Source organism: Pogoniulus pusillus, chromosome 28 (assembly GCF_015220805.1).
Source record: "Pogoniulus pusillus isolate bPogPus1 chromosome 28, bPogPus1.pri, whole genome shotgun sequence".
NCBI classification, from domain to species: domain Eukaryota; kingdom Metazoa; phylum Chordata; class Aves; order Piciformes; family Lybiidae; genus Pogoniulus; species Pogoniulus pusillus.
Genome location: NC_087291.1, coordinates 7,215,935 through 7,228,821, shown reverse-complemented (window position 1 = coordinate 7,228,821; position 12,887 = coordinate 7,215,935). Strand labels below are relative to the sequence as shown.

The following is a 12,887-nucleotide window of genomic DNA, read 5'->3' as shown; positions in this document are numbered from 1 at the left end:
TAACAAGCTATTTACATGCTGCAGTCAGCATAGTGTGCTGCTCTCCCTGTTGGCCTCAATTTTAGCTTTAATATCCTGTGGCCCAAGCATTAGAGTCTCATACACAGTGTGCTGTTCCCACAAGAAAATGCTAAATGCTACAGTGCTACACATTTCTGTTCCCTTTTATTCAAGTATGGCAGCACATCAGTTCATTACCTAGAAAATAATATTAAGTAACAATAACATTATTATTATTGTTGTTGTTGATCATAGAATCAACCAGGTAGGAAGAGACCTCCAAGATCATCAAGTCCAACCTAGCACCCAGCCCCATCCCATCAACTAGACCATGGCACCAAGTGCCTCATGCAGTCTTTTCTTGAACACCTCCAGGGATGGTGACTCCACCACCTCCCTGGGCAGCCCATTCCAATGGCAAACCACTCTCTCTGGCAAGAACTTCTTCCTAACATCCAGCCTAGACCTCCCCTGGCACAACTTGAGACTGTCTCCCCTTGTTCTATTGCTGGTTGCCTGGCAGAAGAGACCAATCCCTACCTGGCTACAACCTCCCTTCAGGTAGTTGTAGACAGCAGTGAGGTCACCCCTGAGCCTCCTCTTCTCCAAACTAAACAACCCCAGCTCCCTCAGCCTCTCCTCATAGGGTTTGTGTTCCAATATTTTTATGAGAATGTTTTTATGGCAGTCATACAAAGGTTAAGCTGTTCAATGGTTACAAATCAGATTATTTCAAAAGACTGAAGTTGTATATTGGTATAGCTGAAGAGTCAGTACCCATTTATAAGACAATCTATGTGCAAAGCTTATTAAATACCTTTAACAATTGAAAATTATCTGCTTACTTTCTGGAACTCAAATAATACTTCAACATTTTTTACATTTCTTAGAGTTCATCTTAGAATGTACAATATTCCTAAGATTTTAACTTATTACTTCTCAGTGTGTCATTCATCCATGCTTCATTCTCTCAATTTTACCTGAGGGAATTGCACAGTAATTAGTGCTCTCTTTAAGCAGATCATTACCAGAGTCCTATCATTATAAAAAAGGACCACAAACTCCAGAACCAAAATGAGTTAGCTATAAATGTTGCCAACAGAAAAGTGGAAACATCAGCCATTGTACGTGAAATATTCAATGCCACAAAACAAAATGAAAGGGACTGTAAAATGCAAGGCTGCTAATGTCAAAGGACATTTTTTCAGCTCAGCAGTGTTGACAGTACACAGCTGTAAACATTTCAGTAATAACAAACCACTATAGAGACAAATAGTAAGTTAAGAACTTACAGGAATAAAAAAAGAAAGCAATGTAACAAATCTTCTCCCAGGTAACCAGCAACAGAACAAGGGGACATGGTCTCAAGTTGTGCCAGGGTAGGTATAGGCTGGATGTTAGGAAGAAGTTCTTCACAGAGAGAGTGATTTCCCATTGGAATGGGCTGCCCAGGGAGGTAGTGGAGGCACCGTCCCTGGGGGTCTTCAAGAAAAGACTGGATGAGGCACTTAGTGCCATGGTCTGGTTGATTGGATAGGGCTGGGTGCTAGGTTGGACTGGATGATCTTGGAGGTCTCTTCCAACCTGGTTGATTCTATGATTCTATGAAATAGCACACATCTAAACATGTCTGCTAAAGGTGCTTTGTATTGCTTAAGAGGTATGAGATGCCTAACTGGGTAACTGTATCAGCACCTCTGCACTATCTTTTAAAATACAACACACCCCTATTAATTATTCATCTTTGCACTAGCTTTTCTCAAGAAAACAAACCATGTTCACAAATGCTGTGGTCTCATTTGGGTTTGTATCCTTGACAAACCATAGGTGAATATAGAAACACTGAATCCTTAACACAGGGATTGGTAAAAGGCTTCCAAAAACATTTTTCAAGGTTGTGTATTTTAATAAATGGTTTTCTTTAATTAAATGAAAGTGCCATAAACTGTCCATGTGTGAATTAAAAACAAGAGCTGTATTAAATTAAAAAGCAGTATCATACTAATGCTAACAGATTAGATCTGCCTTCGGGATAGAGTATTTATCTCTTTAACGTGTCAAATTATTATGGTGGCGATAGGAATGGAGCAGTCATGCTAAATCAGCTTCTCAAAAGTCCTATTTCTCTACAATCAATTAGGAAATAAATTTGGAATTTAAACAGTTATTGAGTACAGACACTCCTGCACAGCAATATCTTCTTTCATAAATAATCTCATTTTAGAGACATGATCTTTTTGCCAATATTACATGAAATTAGCATTGTAAATATTGAAATAAAATGTTTCTTAAGTACTACTTGGCCTAATTTTTTTGCAAGGCCGCACTTAATCTTTATTCTTCCATAATCAGTATTTATTGTGTGACCCTGACAGCTTGCTACTGCTGTGATAAATTATCTGACTCAAGTCAGATTAAAAATGCAACCCTGAATCCTAATTATCTCGGCAGATCCGCTTAGTAATAGCGTTTCTTGTCAATTCTGGAATCACAGCATGGGTGTCAATTGCAACAAATGCCCAGGCTCCTCTCTGAAACAGGCTCCCCAGAATGCTTTCTTATCTGCCATATGTAAATCTCAGATGCTCCGTACCCTTGGTGACCTTTTATTAGCAAACTGACAAAATGATAAAGCTAGTCATGGCAAAACTCCCACTACTAGACAATTATCCACTATAGTTCTAGTCCATGGGAGATCAACAAGACATTGTTAATTGTGATGCATTTTATTGACTTCCCCTGCTAACGGACCCTACAGGTCACCTAAACCAGTAGGGTTAGGCATTTATTTCACATCAGAAGAGGACAGCAATTTAATTTTGACCCAGAGGTGGAGAGTTTCCATCTTTTGTTTTTCCTCTCCAGTATGATGCCCATTCCCTTTTTTTCTAACATTGTATATATTTTATACAAAAATACAAGTGTTGGGAAAGAATTATCTGTGCCAAGAACTTACAAAACAGAGATATTTTTCACAGACTGAAACCACACAACTCCCTCTTGTTGCCTCATTCTGCTGTAAACTTTAATTAGAACTGCAGCCCTTCAGATGAGAACTGTATTCACCATATTCAGACTCCAGAACACCCATCCTTGGCAACTCAGAGGCAAACAAAAGTAACACAGGTAAGTACCAAAACCATTAAAACCAAATAATTTTTTTACTCACAAAGATTATCTAACAGGATTAGGATTCTGCAAAAGGCTTCTGCCTATTCATACAGGTAATCTGTAGATAGATACTGCTCAATCTCCAGAACCATCCTTCAAACTCACGTCATCTAGCAGTGCCTCTATTAGAATGCTATACACATATAAGGCTAACAAGCAAGGTAGAGAAAGAAACAAGTTCAAAATGTTTCAGTACAGTTCAATTTCCATGTTCCCTCAGAGCTTTCCAGGGATGTCTACAACAGAATTTCATCAAAGAAGTTTAGAACACAGCCCTAGATGTTGTGCTAGCAATTTAAATCAATCTGTTCTCATTTTGGCATTAGCAACTCCATTCCACTTACCTTCTGGCTGGCAGCACTTGATAAAAGTATCAGGCCCTGTAGGACTCATTACCAGTCAAACCCCTATCCTTTAAGAAGCTGTTGCATATTTGTTTTGTAATACAGTTTACTTCTGAAAGCACAACTTGGCTGCTAAAACTGATTGGGATTTTCTCAACTGCACACCATGAGATATTTGGAGCGCACACTGAGACTGAACTCCCACAGTCTTGTTACCAAGGATATGGCTGTTTAAACAGTACAAGAAAGAATTAAAGTATGATGATGTGTTGCATTTTGGGAAGATACTCTCATGTGATTCTGACAACTGGCATTCCCATGTCATCAGCTCCTACAAAAGAGTTGTATGCACCATGGAGAAGAACAAAACAACAGGAAAGGAATGTTTCAGTTCAGCCCATTCCCAATATGCATTTGTTACACTGAAATGAATAAAACGAGTATCTTTGTGAATAAACTGAAAGATTGATGAATTCTTTGGATTCATATAAAAGTGAACGATAAAGGGGTAACCAATTATGTCATTTTCTTACCATAAACAGAAGCAAGCAAGAGAAAAAGAAAGTTTACAGGGCAGATAGGAAAACTATGAAGGACAAGAATTTAAAAAAAGCCAAAAGGTGGACACTGAATTTTTCAGTTGAGGTGTGGGCTTAAGAAAAGTCCCTGACATACAGAAAAAGCCTTTTGCTATATTTTTGTCTACAGCCATATTTGTGATGGCCACTGTGTTGAAGATACTTAGTTCTCATGAATACAGCTGTGCTCCCTGAGTTGTTCTTTCATTGCTCCAATTCTGAGGCTACAGAATATTTAACAGTCCCAGCAACTGCAGGATCATAATGGTCAGAAAACCAACATTCAGTTTTGTGAAGCAAAACTAAATTACCGCCCAGTCTTGCACACCATTTTATAGTTGACTTCCTTGCTCAGTTAAATGATTCCAAATGCTGAGAAATGAGTCTAAAGTGAAAAACTTGTGAAGATTGTGTCAGTTTATAAATTGGGAAGATGGAACTGATTCACATGTCTATATCAAGCTGCAAAACATTCTTCCAATAACATAGCCTCTGAAACAGTCCCACAGCAGAGAGGAATACTTGTTTCAGACATGATGTTTCTTTGCTGTGAAGCAAGCAGATTGCAATCCCAGCTGCAAATGGAATGAAATAACTCCAAAAACTCTGAAAAAAATACATGAAGCTTTGAAAGAAAATATTTCAGCATAGCATTATTTCTTCTCCTGTGAGTTCAGTGTAACAACCTGAGCTCTGTGCCGGCAGTATGTCGAATTAGTACAGCAAATACTGAAACCAAGTGTTTCACAAGTTCTACATGGCCTGATTTTCTTTCAGGCTGCACTTAACCTTTAACAATTATCCTTTAAATGTACTCTTTGTTTCCTATAAAGAAATGCTCTTGATTGATCTATAATGGCTAACTGCCTTCCTTACATAATTATCAGCTGTTTTCTGGTGTGCAAGAACAAACATTGCACAGATGAAGCTGAATACAGACTGGAAGATTCACATCATTTTGCCTTCTGAATTAAAACCAGAATTTCTCTTTGCTCTTTGGAAGCTGAACTGTTACTGTGGTAATACTACACAACTACCATATACTCCAGTATAGCTGAACCAAGAAATATTAGGTAATATAAAACCACTCAGTATGAAAGAAACATGGAAGTCATGCAACCAGACATCTTTGCACTCTTGTTGAAAGAATATCAGTCTGGAAGTTTAGCATCAAAGATCAGACTAAACACACTGCACTGTTCTATATTCCCTTGTGCTCAGACACATTCAAAGAGAGAACCGAAGATGCCCTTGATGCACATCCACACACAGTGAAGAGAAGTTGCACAGCAAACTGTAGTCATATCAATTAAAATACTTCTACTCTTAAGCTGCACTCAGATCAGTTTTCAATTTGTACTCCTTAAAGACGAGATTACTGTAACCATCTTTGGCATCCAGAAGTGTAGATCTGCCCAGAAAATACCATGCTGTTCCCCTTGCTGCTTGATTTATTTTTCACATACAATATACTGCATACACCCAATATGGTTTGTATTTCACGTAATGCATCTCAGGCAATGAAACCTACAGTGCTGGCTCCGCAGGCCAGGTTCTTCATTTAGACTTCAACCCCATTAGCACAGTTCCACTGGCACAATATCACATCTCTGCTCTTACATGAGAAGCAGAGAAGGGAGGGGGATTCCTCATCTGCAAAAGGGAAAACAGAAAGAGGCAGCAGTGAAGGAAGGCAGTCCTTTTTGCTTTACTGCTTCCTCTCCCCACAGTACAGCACGTATTTACCAGCTTCGCCTTTGACCTGGCTCCTCCCATGGTGCTGTAAAGGCTGCACACTCTTGCCTGTAGCTGTGGATCTGCTGTACAGAACCAAACGCCTGTGAAGAGATGCAGCATTCATATACCCCAAAACCCCCAAACAATCAAAATGGCTTTATAGCACAATGCTGCATTTGTTAAGTTCACATGCCTGCAAGAACATATGCCCCTTAATGCTTCATGTTTTTTTAAGCTATTACTGATACAATTATTGAAACCTGTAGTGGTTTTATCTGTAAGTGACATAAATCACATTGGAGACATAAGCTGATTATGTTACCTGAGTCTTCTTGTAGCAAACTCTTGGTGACACTTTACACAAAGAACAATTCCTCATGCCAGCCTGGGTTACTTGGCAACTGAATGTTCGGTGACTGATATTCCAGCTTCTGGCGTTTAACAGACAGCTACATATGACAGACAACCAGCTTGCCTGAGGTCGTGCTGAAGTACAGCACTGCTACCACAGAACATTGAAGCAAATAAGGTCTTAGGAAATGCTGCCTCCTAGCAAAGAATTGGTGATGGAAGAGAAACATCTTAGTCCCCTGCTAGTGACATTCTCCTGCTTTCAAACAAAACAACCACAGCTCTGCAGTAGCCATCTCCAGCTCTCACACAGTCTTTATATAGTTGCAAAGTCCAAGACACTGTCTTGAGAATGACAGAAAAACATCCAGTTTCTCCCACTGACTGCTTATAAAGTCATGCCTTTCCTTTCACAGTGTTCTCCTGTCTGCAGCATTTCTCTGGAGATCTGGGAAAAGTCACAGCAGCAGCACCAAAGTTGGATGCTTTTAACAAGTTTTTGTCAAGCACTCACAGTCCTCGTCTTGTCCTCTGAAAGAGACTGTTGGTCCCCATCCTGATATCAGCAGATTTCTCAGGTAGCAAAATCCACTGCAAAGTCTTGTATCTGGGACAGACCTTGCGCTGAGGTACCATCTATGGATTAACTGGAGGAAAAAGATGTTGAGTGTCTGGTGGGCAAGAGAAGAAAATGAGCCAGCAGGGCATCACAGCAGCAACGAAGGTTGGTTGTGACCTGTGTCACATTTAGTACAATGGCAGCCAGCAGGCTGAGTCATTACTCCTCTTTCTGTAGCACTTGTGTGGACAGATGTGGAAGAGCATGTCCACTTCTGCAACCCCAACAAACAGGGAGAATGACAAATGGGAGTCAGCTCAGCTGGGAAACACCAAGATGCTCAAGCCTAGACCATGAAAGGGGCCAAGAAGCTGAGCAAGCTGGCTGACTTTGTCTAGCTAGGAGCTTGAACAAGGCTCTCCTCAGAGGTATGTACACATTAAAGGGGCAAAAGTTAATGGACAGAACTTTTAGTGCAGAAAATGTCCATTTTTAATAAAGAAGTTTTACAAGAGCACCTTGGCATTGGAAAAGGCTGCCCAAAGAGACAAGATCCTGATCAGCCATAAGACCTTGAGGTTAATCCATCTTGAGGCCAGGAGCTGGACTACAAAACCTCTTGGGATCATTTCCAACCTAAATTATTCAATGTCTGAAAAAAGACAGATATCTCTCCTTTCCTAGAGGAGATTGTTTTAGTATCTCTCTCCTAATAACAATGTTTATTTAGCTATTCAATGCCGGATCTCATGCTAAAATCAAGCTATTAAAACTCAAGTGCCTAAATCACACATCTGTGATTAAAGAATATTCCTAGGAAAACCAGTAAAAAACTTCCACGGTATTCTTCAGCATACAAAGACCCTCAGCTTCCTGCTAAGGTCTGGGTAATGGGATTACCCAGGCTCTATCAATTACTCTATCAAAACAGAGCTCCTCTTTGATGTTAAGTATTTTAAGACCCCCATATGGAAGGCAAAAAAAGTTTATCCCACTCTGCTACATGTAAAATGTTACCTAGTGAGAGACCAGTGTACATTATTTTCTTAGCACTGTACTCCTCCTTTGCGGTTTCATAATGTGACATTTTCATTCATACCAACATAAAGTAGGTTTGAGAGTATTCGAGTTGCAACACACAGAGACACTAATCACCAGCCTAATACATGTCCTGTGTAGTAGCTTTATTATCTTTTCAAAGCAGAGCTGTAAAAATAGAGAAACTGTGATCTTTTATGCTATTCTTTAATAAAGTTATTTTAAAAATGCTATAAAAATGGTTTCAGTTTTTTTTTTCCAAGCTACAGCTTAAGGCAACTAACTTTTGTACATCCAAAACAGTAAAGTCTGAATAAGTAGTTTTTAAAAGTCCCTTTGGACTTGTAATCCAGCAAGAGTGAAGAGCTCTAACCACTAGAGACAGAAATGGGAAGGAATCTTGAGTTTAAAATTACAAAACATGCCTGTTCTTTTGTCATTCTGGTGGGGCACAGCCTTGCAAAGTACTCTCATTTCTGTGATAAAATTTAAATGGCTATTCCTGTATGCCAATATTTACACATTTAGGGTAAGTGTGGGTTGTTTGGGTTTTTTGTTGTCTTCTTTCTTCTTTAAGGCTCAGTATCAGCCTAACTCCTCATGCAGTTAAATCAATGTGTAATTTAAGTCTGCCAAGAGTGCAACAATGTAATACAGACTTAACAGACCTTGTGCCCTCTTTCATGCAAGGCAGGAAGTGGATCAGACATGACCGACAAGCATCTGTAAAGACAAGAAGCTGGGACTCAAACGGCAGAGCACCTTGCGCTTCATGGACAGAACATGCTCTCAGTAATACAGGTTGGCACTGTTCCCTTCCTATTCTGCTCCTTCTGCAGACACAAAGGTACATCCACACATCAACGTCTTTCAAAAAATGCCACTTTCAAAGATAGACCTGAAACCTCAGCTCAGTGTAGAACAAAGCCAAAGTCAATAAGAGAAATGCAATTGACAGCAAGCTTCAAAGCTGGTCTGGTCATAATATGTTTGTCCCTGTATCCTCAGGTGGTGGTTAAGTGAAAATACTGCACTTGAGTCACGTCCCACTTTCACATAACTTTTGGCCAGTGCTTTTGGCCAGAAAATTCACTGATGTGAGACACACTTAGGATATTTGCATGAAATGATGTTGAGATTGAAGAAAAATATTTTCTCACTAAGTAAAGATGATTCATTGGTATAAACACAGTACAAATGTAACAGACTTTTACCAATTCAGCAGGAAAATCACCCCTAAGTTCTGTATGAAACAACTGCCCATCCACTCCCAGTGTCACAAGGTAGGGTCCAGGCTGGCACACTGGTGGGCTTTGCATGGCCACTAACCCAAAACAGGAGATGCTTCTACCATTTCTTGAATAGTCTCAAAATTTCTGAAGTTCTTCCATCAATGAAAAATAAAATTAGAAAACAGGATAAAAACTTGCATCTCATCAAGTGTCACTTAATGGGTCTTTCTCTCAACATCTAGAAATTCAACCTTGGGCTCCAGAAGCTTCCTTCCCAAAAGTTCAATAGGAAACCACAGGCTTTTGTCATAAGCTGGGTCTTAATAAGAAATGTATGTAGATAAAAACCTTCTGTAATCTTTCTCAGTGAAGACAGGAACACACATTAATCTAAAGAAACTACACCTCTGACAAAGCCCTTGCCTTGAATTGACCACTTGGAAATCATTTCAAGGCAGATGTGATCAGTACCCTACTACTAGCTGCAACTAAGCCTTTCTAAATGGTGACCAAATGGAGATGGTGACTTTATCTTACAGTACTCTGCTATACCAAGTGAGTGTTCCTCTGAAATCATCAAGGAGCCAAGGCTGTTGGGCGTATTGGAAGGCAGCAGTTTTCATGTTATAGCAACAGTTACGAGGCAGATCCCCTTTTCTCTCTACCCCCTCTCTTTATTTCTTTTTTAAATCAGAGTTAAACTTTCAAAAAGGAAAACAATCTATGAAAACAAGGGCAAAATTTAACTCATACTTTATTGTACCTTGTAATTGGGGGAAAAAAAGATTAATTCACTCACTCTTATTTTTACATCTGGTAAAAAGTATGGAATTCAAGTATTTTGTGCCAAGGTTTGACTAGAAATGAATTTTTACATCCAAGTAATAGATGACTAGGGAAATGAAGTGGCTTAAAATGCAAATGTGGGGATATTAATTATTGTTGTTATTGGGACATTTACAAGAATAGTGTAGCACTATTTTAGAACCAGTAATGTCTAATTTTTTAGAACTACTGCAACAAAAATAGAACTAGAATAAAAGCAAGCATTAAAAAGTGAATTCCCATAATGTTTTAGTTTGTTTTGTCTGAAAATTTATTTGAAGTCTGGAAATGCCTGGTGCATGTATTCAGTATTTTATAACTTAATTTGTTCAACAAGAACAGCAGTATTTTAACAAGGTGAAAAAATTTCATGATTAAAGCACTGCCTGCTTCATCGGTCCTAAAGAGCTAACGGAAAAATATCTAATCTTTATAAGGCTGAGACTCATAATTTAACTGCTGAGAAAAATGAAAAGTGTAATTCTTTTTTGCTGCTTTAGTGGTAGCATGTGGCGATAGCGAAGTATTAGCATAAGCCAGAACTTGCTCCCACTTTTCTTTCCAGGCATGTAACAAGTATCTGATGGCTGTGCAAATTTCACCCAAAGCAAAGTTGTCCCAGCTGGCAAGCCATATATTAAAAGGTAAATTACACAAAGCTGAGGCCATCTGGACTAAAATATTCTCCTTTTAGTAGGATTTCAAACTCACTAATTCCCCGGAATTAAGGACAATATATTGAGTGAAGACAACAATACCTGGAGGTGTGGGCTTTTTACCAATCACCACTTTAAGAAAGAAAAGATGAGAGTGGACTACAAACTAAATTGGGTATTTTCTTGGAATATAATTCTTGAGGCTTACATAGCCTAATTTTAGTTGTATTATGTACATACCACACAGTCAAGCTCCTAAATGCCCATTTTCTCATGAATGGCAAGTTCAGGGAGCCAAAAGATCTAAGCTATTACACAAATGCAAAGCACAAAGAATTTGGAGTTTGAAGGAAGTCTCCCACCATATACATTTTCATACAGCTGCATGTTTCTGTGCAGGCATTTACTAGAAAGCAACCCTTGACACAGCACCTTGGCAGTTTTGGGGTTTGTTTAAACCAGACTACCAAAGCAGAAGAAGTGTGTAGGAAAATTAACAGCTGAGAGCAGAAAAACTAACCAAACCTTTATAAACCACAGCACAGTCCCCAGTTACATTAGTGGGAATTTCTGCACTTAATTCACATTAAATTGTCCAGTCTTGAAAAACTAAACCCTATGTTACATATTATGGAGCTAAAGTAACATCTGTTTGGTTAAAATTAAATTAACATAGTTCTATTTGATTAGCTTATTAACTGTAATTTTCAATATGCTGCAAGAACAGAAACCAACTAGAGTGGTACAGTTGACAACACCACCTGTCTGATAGAAAGTACTTTTTATCAGAGACATGGAGGGATCTGTCAACCTTCAGCCAAAGCATCAGACAGATTGGGAAGTGACACAGGGGCAGACAAATTACTTGCCTCTGATCAAAGCAAGTAATTGATGAGATGGGGAACAGAATCTCTGTATCTTGAGACTCACAGCTTCATACCTCCACTAATGGCTTTCCCAAAAAATGAAATGATGCAAAGAAAGAGCTGTTTGCAGCTTGCATTACACTAACAGACAAAGTATTTGAGGAAAACTACATTTAGGTATTTTACAAGCTACTGAGTATATTTATTCTACTTGTCCTCTGATCTCCACAGAAAACATTTCCCATTTCATCCCCACAAGAAAGAAATAAAAGGACTGAAAGTTTACATTCATCTTAACCTGGCTACTGTCAGTCAGTAATCTTCTCATTAGCAAGTAACTGAAAGTCTTCAACAAAAGAGGCACAACAGAAGGAATTTAACACAAACACCTTCCTTCCTCTGCAGTGTTTGAAAAATACAGTCTCCAAGTCACAAAGCATGAACAGGAGTAAAGAGAGAGTATGGCCTCCTTGTTGGACCCACTCTCTTCTCCTTTTGAACTGACAAGATCCCATGCTTCTCCTCACAGCAATGAATCTTTGATATCCTGTCACCGCCTCTTAACTCGCATGACACTTCTTATATCACACAGCATCTCGCCAAATCAAATCTAAGTCATCATCTCTGTTCCTATTGTTTCAGTGTACTGAGAACTAAAAATGCTCTGAAGTAATTCAGAAAAAAAAACCTACTACAGAGATACAGCCTGGATTGCATGAATTTTATTTTCACAGGAAATCAGAAGGGGGAAAGAATACAAATATGCAGTCAGGCAGCAAGAGCTGCAAGGCTGATGGTGGCCATTTCTTACAACTCTAAGCCACTTTGGTTGAATTGCTTCTTGGAGACTATCCAGCTTTTTTCTCCTCAAAGCTGTACCACAGACATGATCACAAAAATGCTACTTGTTGTGAACTGTTGTTCTTATGTAAAAGTCTTGACTGTGTGCCCTCTTTCTGTGTGTAGAGTTTTTAGGCTTGATACCCAAAAGTCAATCTTCAGCATCTGCCACTTGAAAGCTGAAGCTCTAGCTCAGATACTGTGCACTAGCTGCTGCAAGTCAGCAGAAAACTTCTGTCTGCAAATGAAATAAGCACAAGGAGCCATGTGAAGACCCCACTGCTCAGGACCAATAGCATTCATCCCTGTAGATACCACTCTCTGTCATGATTACCATGGGATTCCCAATCTCAACAGCAGGTCTACAACCTCTGCCTGCCTTTGTTTGAAGCACACAGTCTCTGCATGAGACCTAATGGGAAGACTTAATTTAGGAGATTCCTTGGATATCTGAGTGATTCTTACTCTAAGTTCCCCCTAGAACTCTTCTTATCTCAAGCTGGTCTTTACAGCTTCCACTGATCTGAAGGCAGCATTACAGCAAGGCACTTAAACATAGATGTTTAGTGAATTCCTAAAGGACTAACCAGTAGTTCTGGGAAGTACTGCAAGAAATACTTGAGTGCCAAACAGAAGGCCTTAGAGAGTTTTCCATTAGATTATATGGACAGGAAACAAATTGCCTGTGAC

The 12,887-nt window shown here is 39.2% G+C and overlaps 1 protein-coding gene across 1 annotated transcript in view; it reads right to left on the bottom strand.

The window, feature by feature from the left end:
* The window catches only part of JAZF1 (JAZF zinc finger 1), a 186,967-nt gene that overhangs the window by 61,542 nt on the left and 112,538 nt on the right, over positions 1 to 12,887 (bottom strand). The window lies entirely within an intron of this gene.